The 12,252-nt window shown below is 41.7% G+C and overlaps 1 protein-coding gene across 2 annotated transcripts in view; it reads right to left on the reverse strand.

Annotated features, from left to right (window-relative positions):
* Positions 1 to 12,252, reverse strand: part of RANBP9 (RAN binding protein 9) — a 365,674-nt gene that overhangs the window by 234,521 nt on the left and 118,901 nt on the right. The gene's annotated exons all lie outside the window — the stretch shown is intronic.

Raw genomic sequence — 12,252 nt, forward strand, 5'->3', positions numbered from 1 at the left:
GTACATCAATGGATACAATTACTCATTAAAGGGACAGTAAACACCAGAATTTTTGTTGTTTAAAAAGGTAGATAATCCCTTTATTACCCATTCCCCAATTATATACTTTTTACCTCTGTGATTACCTTGTATCTAAGCCTTTGCAAACTGCCTCCTTATTTCAGTTCTTTTGACAGACAAGCATTTTTAGCCAATCAGTGCTTGCTCTTAGGGGCTTCACGTGCCAGAGCTCAATGTTATCTATATGAAACACATGAACTAACGCCCTCTAGTGGTGAAAAACTGTAAAAATGCTTTCCGATTAGAGGCAGTCTTCAAGGTCTAAGAAATTAGCACATGAACCTCCTAGATTTAGCTTTCAACTAAGAATACCAAGAGAACAAAGCAAAATTGGTAATAAAAGTAAATGGGAAAATTGTTTAAAATTAAATGCCCTATTTAAATCATGAAATATTTTTTGTGACTTACTGTCCCTTTAAGCAATTAGATAGTTAACCCCATCATATCATCTCAAAATCTTCACACAGGAAGACAGATAAAGACTTGTGCAAAAGGAAAACCTTATTATATATCGTAGCTAACAGGTCACTCTTAAGTATTTAATAAATACATACATTAAACATAAGAGGGGGTAATGCGGGGAAAAGGGACATAGATATACTTTACATCGATAAATAAATTAATGAATATTTACATAAATGAATAATATACTGTATATACTGGAACTTGCATGTTTATATAAATAAATTTACGTCCGACTCCATATTAATGCCTAAAGGATGTCGGGTACACAATGTGAAAATCCACTGTGGTTCCTTATAACTTAATTTGTACTCTCTGTCCCCTCCCCGTGGGATGGCTATGGGGGCAAAATTTGCCCCCTCCTATGCCAATCTTTATATGGGACGGTGGGAGCTGCTCCACGTCTATGGAGGTGACTACTTCAGGAAAAATATCATCTATTTTGGCCGCTATATAGATGATCTCCTACTGGTGTGGGATAAAGATGAGGACAGTGTTTTGGCATTTGCTGAACATATCAACGTCAAATTAATCTAAAGTTGACGTTTGAACAGGACCCTGGCAAAATCAAATTTTTGGACACTGAATTGAATGTCCAAATGCCAACTCAATCCATTGAAACTTGTTTGTACAGAAAGCCCACAGGAGGGAATACAATTCTAAATTATAGATCATGCCATCCACCTCATGTTCTTAGAGCCATACCAAAGGGCCAATATATAATAACTAAAAGAGTATGTTCCAACCCTATGAGCTATAAAGAACAATGTGATATTCTGGATAGTAGATTAAAAGAACGAAGTTACCCAAGCAAACTCCTACAACTAACAAGGGAAGAGGTATCACTTTTTCCCTGTGACTCTTTACTTGAATACGGCCAACAGAGAAAGGCTAATTTTAGAACTCAAACAGTTAATGAAGGAAAATTGGTTTTTAGCACTACCTATAGCCTTGAATATAATAAGATTTGTAAAATTATTAAAGAATGTTTACAGATTTTGACGACAGATCCTGTGTTGGAAAAAGTTGCCCTGAATGGCTGCACATTTGTGCCCAAAAAAACTAAAACCTTAGGGAATATGGTAGCCCCCTCCTATCTTTTCCGGAGATTAAAAAAAATGTACTTGGCTCCCTGATCGAACAGGTTTTTTATAGATGTACATCACGTATTTGCAAAACCTGTAACTATGTGATGAAGGTGACAATTTCACCTCTACAGTCATGCATAGGAGGTATCAGATTAGGCATAATTTAAATTGTAGTTAGAAGTATGTAATATGCTTATTGACCTGTAGAGGGTGCCAAATACAGTACGTTGGCAAAACGACACGTTCCCTTAAAGATAGAGCTCTGGCATTAATATGGAGTCGGAAGTAAATTTATTTATATAAACATACAAGTTCCAGTATATATATATATTCATTTATTTATCTATTGCTGTAAAGTATATCTATGTCCCCGCATTACCCCCTCTTATGTTTAATGTATGTATTTATTAAATACTTAAGAGTGACCTGTTAGCTACGATATATAATAAGGTTTTCCTTTTGCACAAGTCTTTATCTATCTTCCTGTGTAAAGATTTTGAGATGTCATGATGAGGTTAACTATCTAATTGCTTAATTAGTAACTGTATCAATTGATGTACTTTTCTTTTAAAAGGAGCATCAGGATGTGCAGTGTATAGCGGTCAACAAGTGCAGAAGCCCTGCACAAAACATGTCTGCTGTTTATGCACATTTGGATACCCCATTCATGTGAAACATGAGCTGTTGTTTTTAGCTGCTGTTATGCTTCAATAAAACTTTGTTTTTATTACTTCAGATGTATCACATTGTATGTGTTTGAGGAGTTGCTACAGACGTTCTACTACTTCCGGTTTCACTTGGCAATCAGACGAAGACGCTGTCTGGTATGCACCCTGGCGAATGAGGACTCCGATTCAACGGCACCTTTGGGAATTGTGCACACGCTGAAGAGGACGCTGCCATTGTGTTCCGTAGGGTTGGTAAGCGCCGTAGGTCTATTTTGCACTGATGATGCTGATTGGCTGTTTGTTTTATTTTCAACATGCAAATTACAGTATCTAAAGGATAACTATTCACAGAGCACTTTTGTTAGCTTTAGTACATCTTCCATTTTTACATATAGAAGTTCAGGTGATATTTTCTCAGCTTTTTACAGTTGTGCTACATCACTTTCCAGTGAACTAGCATATGGGCATTATGTCCCTTTAAGATACCTGCAGTATGACCTAGGTTCAATAATGGTAAAACCCATGATTAGTAGGAGGTGCATGAAAAGTATTTGGTGTTTAGTGTCCCTTTAAAGGGAGATGAATCTCAAAATGCTTCCTTCGTGATTCAGACAGGATCCATATAATTTTAAACAACTTTACTATTTATTTATTTCTATTATCAAATGTGCTTCATTATTTTAGTTTTCCCCATGCACTAATGGGAGCTAGTTAAAAACACATAAAGTGAACCAAAACAAGGCACATATGTGCAGCCACATATCAGACGCTAGCTCCCAGTAGTGTATTGCTGCTAGGTATGTTTTTCCCCAAAGAATACCAAGAGCATATTAGACAATAGAAGTAAACTAGAAAGTGGTTTAAAATTACATGCTTCAACGTCCTTTTAAACCCTTGTTCTTGACACTTTGGCCCCGTTATTTAAAGCGTCGATATATTGTAAAAAAAATACTGTATATATATATATAGAGATAGATATAACATAATTTATGCTTACCTGATAAATTTATTTCTCTTGTAGTGTATCCAGTCCACGGATCATCCATTACTTGTGGGATATTCTCCTTCCCAACAGGAAGTTGCAAGAGGATCACCCACAGCAGAGCTGCTATATAGCTCCTCCCCTAACTGCCATATCCAGTCATTCGACCGAAACAAGCCGAGAAAGGAGAAACCATAGGGTGCAGTGGTGACTGGAGTTTAATTAAAATTTAAACCTGCCTTAAAAGGACAGGGCGGGCCGTGGACTGGATACACTACAAGAGAAATAAATTTATCAGGTAAGCATAAATTATGTTTTCTCTCGTTAAGTGTATCCAGTCCACGGATCATCCATTACTTGTGGGATACCAATACCAAAGCTTAAGTACACGGATGATGGGAGGGACAAGGCAGGAACTTAAACGGAAGGAACCACTGCCTGTAGAACCTTTCTCCCAAAAACAGCCTCCGAAGAAGCAAAAGTATCAAATTTGTAAAATTTTGAAAGGTATGAAGCGAAGACCAAGTCGCAGCCTTGCAAATCTGTTCAACAGAGGCCTCATTTTTAAAGGCCCAGGTGGAAGCCACAGCTCTAGTAGAATGAGCTGTAATTCTTTCAGGGGGCTGCTGTCCAGCAGATTCATATGCTAAACGGATTATACTCCGAAGCCAAAAAGAAAGAGAGGTTGCCGAGGCCTTTTGACCTCTCCTCTGTCCAGAGTAAATAACAAACAGGTGAGATGTTTGGCGAAAATCTTTAGTAGCCTGCAAGTAAAACTTCAATGCACGGACTATGTCTAGATTATGCAAAAGACGTTCCTTCTTTGAAGAAGGATTAGGGCATAATGATGGAACAACAATCTCTTGATTGAAACCACCTTAGGTAAAAACCCAGGTTTTGTACGCAGAACTACTTTATCTGAATGAAAGATCAGATAAGGAGAATCACAATGTAAGGCCGATAACTCAGAGACTCTTCGAGCCGAGGAAATAGCCATCAGAAAAATAACTTTCCATGATAGAAGTTTGATAGCAATAGAATGAAGGGGTTCAAACGGAACCCCTTGAAGAACTTTAAGAACCAAGTTTAAGCTCCATGGGGGAGCAACAGGTTTAAACACAGGCTTAATTATAACTAAAGCCTGACAAAATGCCTGAACGTCTGGAACTTCTGCCAGATGCTTGTGTAAAAGAATAGACAGAGCAGAAATCTGTCCCTTTAAAGAACTAGCTGATAGTCCTTTGTCCAAACCCTCTTGGAGGAAGGACAATATCCTAGGAATCCTACCCCTACTCCATGAGTAATTCTTGGATTCACACCAATGAAGATATTTACGCCAAATCTTGTGGTAAATTTTGCTGGTAACAGGCTTTCGTGCCTGTATTAAGGTATCAATTACTGACTCGGAGAAGCCACGCTTTGATAGGATCAAGCGTTCAATCTCCATGCAGTCAGTCTCAGAGAAAGTAGATTCGGATGATTGAAAGGACCTTGTATTAGAAGGTCTTGTCTCAGAGGCAGAGTCCATGGTGGAAAGGATGACATGTCCACTAGGTCTGCATACCAGGTCCTGCGTGGCCACGCAGGCGCTATATCAATATCACCGATGCTCTCTCCTGTTTGATTTTAGCAATCAGACGAGGGAGCAGAGGAAACGGTGGCCAGGTTGAAGAACCAAGGCGCTGCTAGAGCATCTATCAGTGCCGCTTCTGGGTCCCTGGACCTGGATCCGTAACAAGGAAGCTTGGCGTTCTGGCGAGACGCCATGAGATCCAGTTCTGGTTTGCCCCAACGGAGAACCAATTGAGCAAACACCTCCGGATGGAGTTCCCACTCCCCCGGATGAAAAGTCTGACGACTTAGAAAATCCGCCTCCCAGTTCTCTACCCCTGGGATATGGATCGCTGATAGGTGGCAAGAGTGAGTCTCTGCCCAGCGAATTATCTTGGAGACTTCTGACATCGCTAGGGAACTCCTGGTCCCCCCTTGATGGATGATGTAAGTCACAGTCGTGATGTTGTCCGACTGAAATCTGATGAACCTCAGTGTTGCTAACTGAGGCCAAGCTAGAAGAGCATTGAATATTGCTCTTAACTCCAGAATATTTATTGGGAGGAGTTTCTCCTCCTGAGTCCATGAACCCTGAGCCTTCAGGGAGTTCCAGACTGCAGCCCAACCTAGAAGGCTGGCGTCTGTCGTTACAATGGTCCAATCTGGCCTGCGAAAGGTCATACCTTTGGACAGATGGACCCGAGATAACCACCAGAGAAGAGAATCTCTGGTTTCCTGATCCAGATTTAGTAGAGGGGACAAATCTGTGTAATCCCCATTCCACTGACTGAGCATGCATAATTGCAGCGGTCTGAGATGCAGGCGCGCAAATGGCACTATGTCCATCGCCGCTACCATTAAGCCGATTATTTCCATGCACTGAGCCATCGTGGGGCGTGGAATGGAGTGAAGAACACGGCAAGCATTTAGAAGTTTTTATAACCTGGACTCCGTCAGGTAAATTTTCATTTCTATAGAATCTATCAGAGTCCCTAGGAAGGAAATCCTTGTGAGAGGAGATAGAGAACTCTTTTCTTCGTTCACTTTCCACCCATGCGACCTCAGAAATGCCAGAACTATCTCTGTATGAGACTTGTCAATTTCAAAGCTTGACGCCTGTATCAGGATGTCGTCTAGGTAAGGAGCCAACGCTATGCCTCGCGGTCTTAGAACCGCCAGAAGTGAGCCCAGAACCTTTGTAAAAATTCTTGGGGCTGTAGCCAACCCAAATGGAAGAGCTACAAACTGGTAATGCCTGTCTAGAAAGGCAAACCTCAGGAACCGATGATGATTCTTGTGGATCGGAATGTGAAGGTAGGCATCCTTTAAGTCCACTGTGGTCATGTACTGACCCTCTTGGATCATGGGTAAAATGGTTTGAATAGTTTCCATCTTGAATGATGGAACTCTGAGGAATTTGTTTAGGATCTTTAGATCCAAAATTGGTCTGAAGGTTCCCTCTTTTTTGGGAACCACAAACAGATTTGAATAAAACCCCTGTCCTTGTTCCGTCCGCGGAACTGGATGGATCACTCCCATTACAAGGAGGTCTTGCACGCAGCTTAGGAATGCCTCTTTCTTTATCTGGTTTGCAGATAATCTTGAAAGGTGAAATCTCCCTTGTGGAGGAGAAGCTTTGAATTCCAGAAGATATCCCTGAGATATGATCTCCAACACCCAGGGATCCTGAACATCTCTTGCCCATGCCTGGGCGAAGAGAGAGAGTCTGCCCCCTACTAGATCCGTTGTCGGATAGGGGGCCGCTCCTTCATGCTGTCTTGGAGGCAGCAGCAGGCTTTCGGCCTGCTTGCCCTTGTTCCAGGACTGGGTAGGTTTACAGGCCTGCTTAGATTGAGGAAAAGTTCCCTCTTGTTTTGAAGTAGAGGGAGCTGATCCTGCACCTGCCTTGAAATTTCGAAAGGCACAAAAATTAGACTGTTTGGCCCTTGATTTGGCCCTGTCCTGAGGAAGGGTATGACCCTTACCTACAGTAATGTCAGCAATAATTTCTTTCAAACCAGGCCCGAATAAGGTCTGCCCCTTGAAAGGAATGTTAAGTAATTTAAACTTTGAAGTCACATCAGCTTACCAGGATTTAAGCCATAGCGCCCTACGCGCCTGGATTGCGAATCCGGAATTCTTAGCCGTTAGTTTAGTCAAATGAACAATGGCATCAGAAACAAATGAGTTAGCTAGCTTAAGTGTTCTAAGCTTGTCAATAATTTCAGTCAATGGAGCTGTATGGATGGCCTCTTCCAGGGCCTCAAACCAGAACGCCACCGCAGCAGTGACAGGCGCAATGCATGCAAGGGGCTGTAAAATAAAAACCTTGTTGAATAAACATTTTCTTAAGGTAACCCTCTAATTTTTTATCCATTGGATCTGAAAAAGCACAACTGTCCTCAACCGGGATAGTGGTACGCTTTGCTAAAGTAGAAACTGCTCCCTCCACCTTAGGGACTGTCTGCCATAAGTCCCGTGTAGTGGCATCTATTGGAAACATTTTTCTAAATATAAGAGGTGGGGAAAAGGGCACACCGGGTCTATCCCACTCCTTACTAATAATTTCTGTAAGCCTTTTAGGTATTGGAAAAACATCAGTTCTCACCGGCACTGCATAGTATTTATCCAGCCTACACAATTTCTCTGGCACTGCAATTGTGTCACAGTCATTCAGAGCAGCTAATGCCTCCCCAATTAACACACGGAGGTTCTCAAGCTTAAATTTAAAATGAGAAATCTCTGAATCAGGTCTCCCCGATTCAGAGACGTCACCCACAGACTGAAGCTCTCCGTCCTCAGGTTCTGCATATTGTGATGCAGTATCAGACATGGCTCTTACAGCATCTACGCGCTCTGTATCTCGTCTAACCCCAGAGCTATCGCGCTTGCCTCTCAATTCAGGAAATCTGGCTAATACCTGTGACAGGGTATTATTTATGATTGCAGCCATGTCCTGCAAAGTAATCGCTATGGGCATCCCTGATGTACTTGGCACCATATTAGCGTGCGTCCCTCGAGCGGGAGGCGAAGGGTCCGACACGTGGGGAGAGTTAGTCGGCATAACTTCCCCCTTGAAAGACCCCTCTGGTGACAATTCTTTTATAGATAAAGACTGATCTTTACTGTTTAAGGTGAAATCAATACATTTAGTACACATTCTCCTATGGGGCTCCACCATGGCTTTTAAACATAATGAACAAGTAGTTTCCTCTGTGTCAGACATGTTTGTACAGACTAGCAATGAGACTAGCAAGCTTGGAAAACACTTTAAACAAAGTTAACAAGCAATATAAAAAACGTTACTGTGCCTTTAAGAGAAACAAATTTTGGCAAAATTTGAAATAACAGTGAAAAAAGGCAGTTACACTAACAAAGTTTTTACAGTGTATGTAACAAGTTAGCAGAGCATTGCACCCACTTGCAAATGGATGATTAACCCCTTAATACAAAAAACAGATTAACAAAACGAAAAATATGTTTTTTAAACAGTCATAACAACTGCCACAGCTCCTACTTTTGAAGCCTTTTGAGCCCATCAGAGATGTCCTATAGCATGCAGGGGACTGCTGAGGGAAGCTGAATGTCACAGTTTGTAATTTTAACTGCACCAACTGTAACTTTTATACTATAACAGTGGAAAGCCTCTGTTTCTAGGCAAAAATAAAGCCAGCCATGTGGAAAAAACTAGGCCCCAATAAGTTTTATCACCAAAGCATATATAAAAACGATTAAACATGCCAGCAAACGTTTTATATTACACTTTTATAAGAGTATGTATCTCTGTTAATAAGCCTGATACCAGTCGCTATTAAATCACTGCATTTAGGCTTAACTTACATTAATCCGTATCAGCAGCATTTTTCTAGCAAGTTCCATCCCTAGAAATATGTTTACTGCACATACCTTATTGCAGGAAAACCTGCACGCCATTCCCTCTCTGAAGTTACCTCACTCCTCAGAATATGTGAGAACGGCAATGGATCTTAGTTACTTCTGCTAAGATCATAGAAATCACAGGCAGATTCTTCTTCTAATGCTGCCTTTGATAAAACAGTACACTCCGGTACCATTTAAAAATAACAAACTTTTGATTGAAGTTAAGAAACTAACTATAATACACCACTCTCCTCTTACTACGTCCATCTTTGTTGAGAGTTGCAAGAGAATGACTGGATATGGCAGTTAGGGGAGGAGCTATATAGCAGCTCTGCTGTGGGTGATCCTCTTGCAACTTCCTGTTGGGAAGGAGAATATCCCACAAGTAATGGATGATCCGTGGACTGGATACACTTAACAAGAGAAATATATATATATATATATATATAGATAGATATATATAAAAAAAATAAATTAATATGCACAAGAACTAGGTTCACTTTAAGGCACTGCCCTACTAAATACCCTTCTTAGGGCGATGGCCCTACCAAATGCCCTTTTTTAAGGGCAATGGCCCTACCAAATGCCCTTTTTTAAGGGCAATGGCCCTACCAAATGCCCTTTTTTAAGGGCAATGGCCCTACCAAATGCCCTTTTAAGGGCAATGGCCCAACCAAATGCCCTTTTAAGGGCAATGCCCAACCAAATGCCCTTTTAAGGGCAATGCCCAACCAAATGCCCTTTTAAGGGCAATCTTTTTATAGGATAGTTTCTAAGGGGTTTTAACAGTTTTTTTTTTAGGATAGGATTTAGTTTTTATTTTTTTTAGTTTTTATTTTTTTTTTTTAAGTATAAGGTTTTTTAAATGAGCAAAATAGCAGAAATTATTTTATCCTACCAAAGTAGGTTTTTTAGATAGGCTTCTTTAGAGGGTGGGCAGATACTTTTATTGTAGAATGGAGGTGTATTTTTTGAGAAAAGGAGCTGAATCATTTTAGGGCAATGCCCTACAAAACATAATTTATGCTTACCTGATAAATTTATTTCTCTTGTAGTGTGTTCAGTCCACGGGTCATCCATTACTTATGGGATATATTCTCCTTCCCAACATGAAGTTGCAAGAGGATCACCCAAGCAGAGCTGCTATATAGCTCCACCCCTCACATGTCATATCCAGTCATTCGACCGAAACAAGACGAGAAAGGAGAAACTATAGGGTGCAGTGGTGACTGGAGTTTTAATTAAAATTTAGAACTGCCTCAAAAAAAGACAGGGCGGGCCGTGGACTGAACACACTACAAGAGAAATAAATTTATCAGGTAAGCATAAATTATGTTTTCTCTTGTTAAGTGTGTTCAGTCCACGGGTCATCCATTACTTATGGGATACCAATACCAAAGCTAAAGTACACGGATGATGGGAGAGACAAGGCAGGAACATTAAACAGAAGGAACCACTGCCTGTAGAACCTTTCTCCCAAAAACAGCCTCCGAAGAAGCAAAAGTGTCAAATTTGTAAAATTTTGAAAAGGTATGAAGTGAAGACCAAGTTGCAGCCTTGCAAATCTGTTCAACAGAGGCCTCATTCTTAAAGGCCCAGGTGGAAGCCACAGCTCTAGTGGAATGAGCTGTAATTCTTTCAGGGGGCTGCTGTCCAGCAGTCTCATAGGCTAAACGTATTATGCTACGAAGCCAAAAAGAGAGAGAGGTGGCCGAAGCCTTTTGACCTCTCCTCTGTCCAGAATAAACGACAAACAGAGAAGAAGTTTGCCGAAAATCCTTAGTTGCCTGTAAGTAGAACTTCAGGGCACGGACTACGTCCAGATTATGCAAAAGACGTTCCTTCTTTGAAGAAGGGTTAGGACATAATGATGGAACAACAATCTCCTGATTGATATTCCTATTAGAAACAACCTTAGGTAAAAATCCAGGTTTAGTACGCAAAACTACCTTGTCTGAATGAAAAATCAGATAAGGAGAATCGCAATGTAAGGCAGATAACTCAGAGACTCTTCGAGCCGAGGAAATAGCCATCAAAAACAGAACTTTCCAAGATAAAAGCTTAATATCAATGGAATGAAGGGGTTCAAACGGAACACCCTGAAGAACTTTAAGAACCAAGTTTAAGCTCCACGGAGGAGCAACAGTTTTAAACACAGGCTTAATCCTAGCCAAAGCCTGACAAAAAGCCTGAACGTCTGGATTCTCTGCCAGATGTTTGTGTAAAAGAATAGACAGAGCAGAAATCTGTCCCTTTAAAGAACTAGCTGATAAAACCTTTTCTAAACCCTCTTGTAGAAAAGACAATATCCTAGGAATCCTAACCTTACTCCATGAGTAACTCTTGGATTCACACCAATGTAAATATTTACGCCATATCTTATGGTAAATTTTTCTGGTAACCGGTTTACGAGCCTGTATCAATGTATCAATAACCGACTCCGAGAAACCACGCTTTGATAGAATCAAGCGTTCAATCTCCATGCAGTCAGCCTCAGAGAAATTAGGCTTGGATGGTTGAAAGGACCCTGAAGTAGAAGGTCCTGCCTCAGAGGCAGAGACCATGGTGGACAGGACGACATGTCCACTAGGTCTGCATACCAGGTCCTGCGTGGCCACGCAGGCGCTGTCAGAATCACCAATGCTCTCTCCTGTTTGATCCTGGCAATCAGACGAGGCAGCAACGGAAACGGAGGGAACACATAAGCCATGTTGAAAATCCAAGGGGCTGCTAGTGCATCTACCAGCACCGCTCCCGGGTCCCTGGACCCGTAACAAGGAAGCTTGGCGTTCTGGCGAGAAGCCATGAGATCCAGTTCCGGTTCGCCCCAACGAAGAATCAGTTGAGCAAATACCTCCGGGTGAAGTTCCCACTCCCCCGGGTGAAAGGTCTGGCGGCTTAGAAAGTCAGCCTCCCAGTTCTCCACGCCTGGGATGTAGATCGCTGACAGATGTCAAGAGTGAGACTCTGCCCAGCGAATTATCTTTGAGACTTCTAACATCGCTAGGGAACTCCTGGTTCCCCCTTGATGATTGATGTAAGCCACAGTCGTGATGTTGTCCGACTGAAATCTGATGAACCTCAGTGTTGCTAAATGAGGCCAAGATAGAAGAGCATTGAATATCGCTCTTAATTCCAGAATGTTTATTGGAAGGAGTTTCTCCTCCTGAGTCCATGATCCCTGAGCCTTCAGGGAATTCCAGACTGCGCCCCAGCCTAGAAGGCTGGCATCTGTTGTTACAATCGTCCAATCTGGTCTGCGAAAAGTCATTCCCTTGGACAGATGAATCCGAGACAACCACCAGAGAAGAGAATCTCTGGTCTCCTGGTCCAGATTTAGTAAAGGGGACAGATCTGAGTAATCCCCATTCCACTGACTCAGCATGCATAATTGCAGCGGTCTGAGATGCAGGCGCGCAAATGGCACTATGTCCATTGCCGCGACCATTAAGCCGATTACTTCCATGCACTGAGCTACTGATGGACTTGGAATGGAATGAAGGACACGGCAAGCATTTAGGGTTTTTGATAACCTGGACTCCGTCAGGTAAATCTTCATCTC

The sequence above is a fragment of the Bombina bombina genome, chromosome 5, assembly GCF_027579735.1.
Source record: "Bombina bombina isolate aBomBom1 chromosome 5, aBomBom1.pri, whole genome shotgun sequence".
In the NCBI taxonomy this organism is placed as follows: Eukaryota; Metazoa; Chordata; class Amphibia; order Anura; family Bombinatoridae; genus Bombina; species Bombina bombina.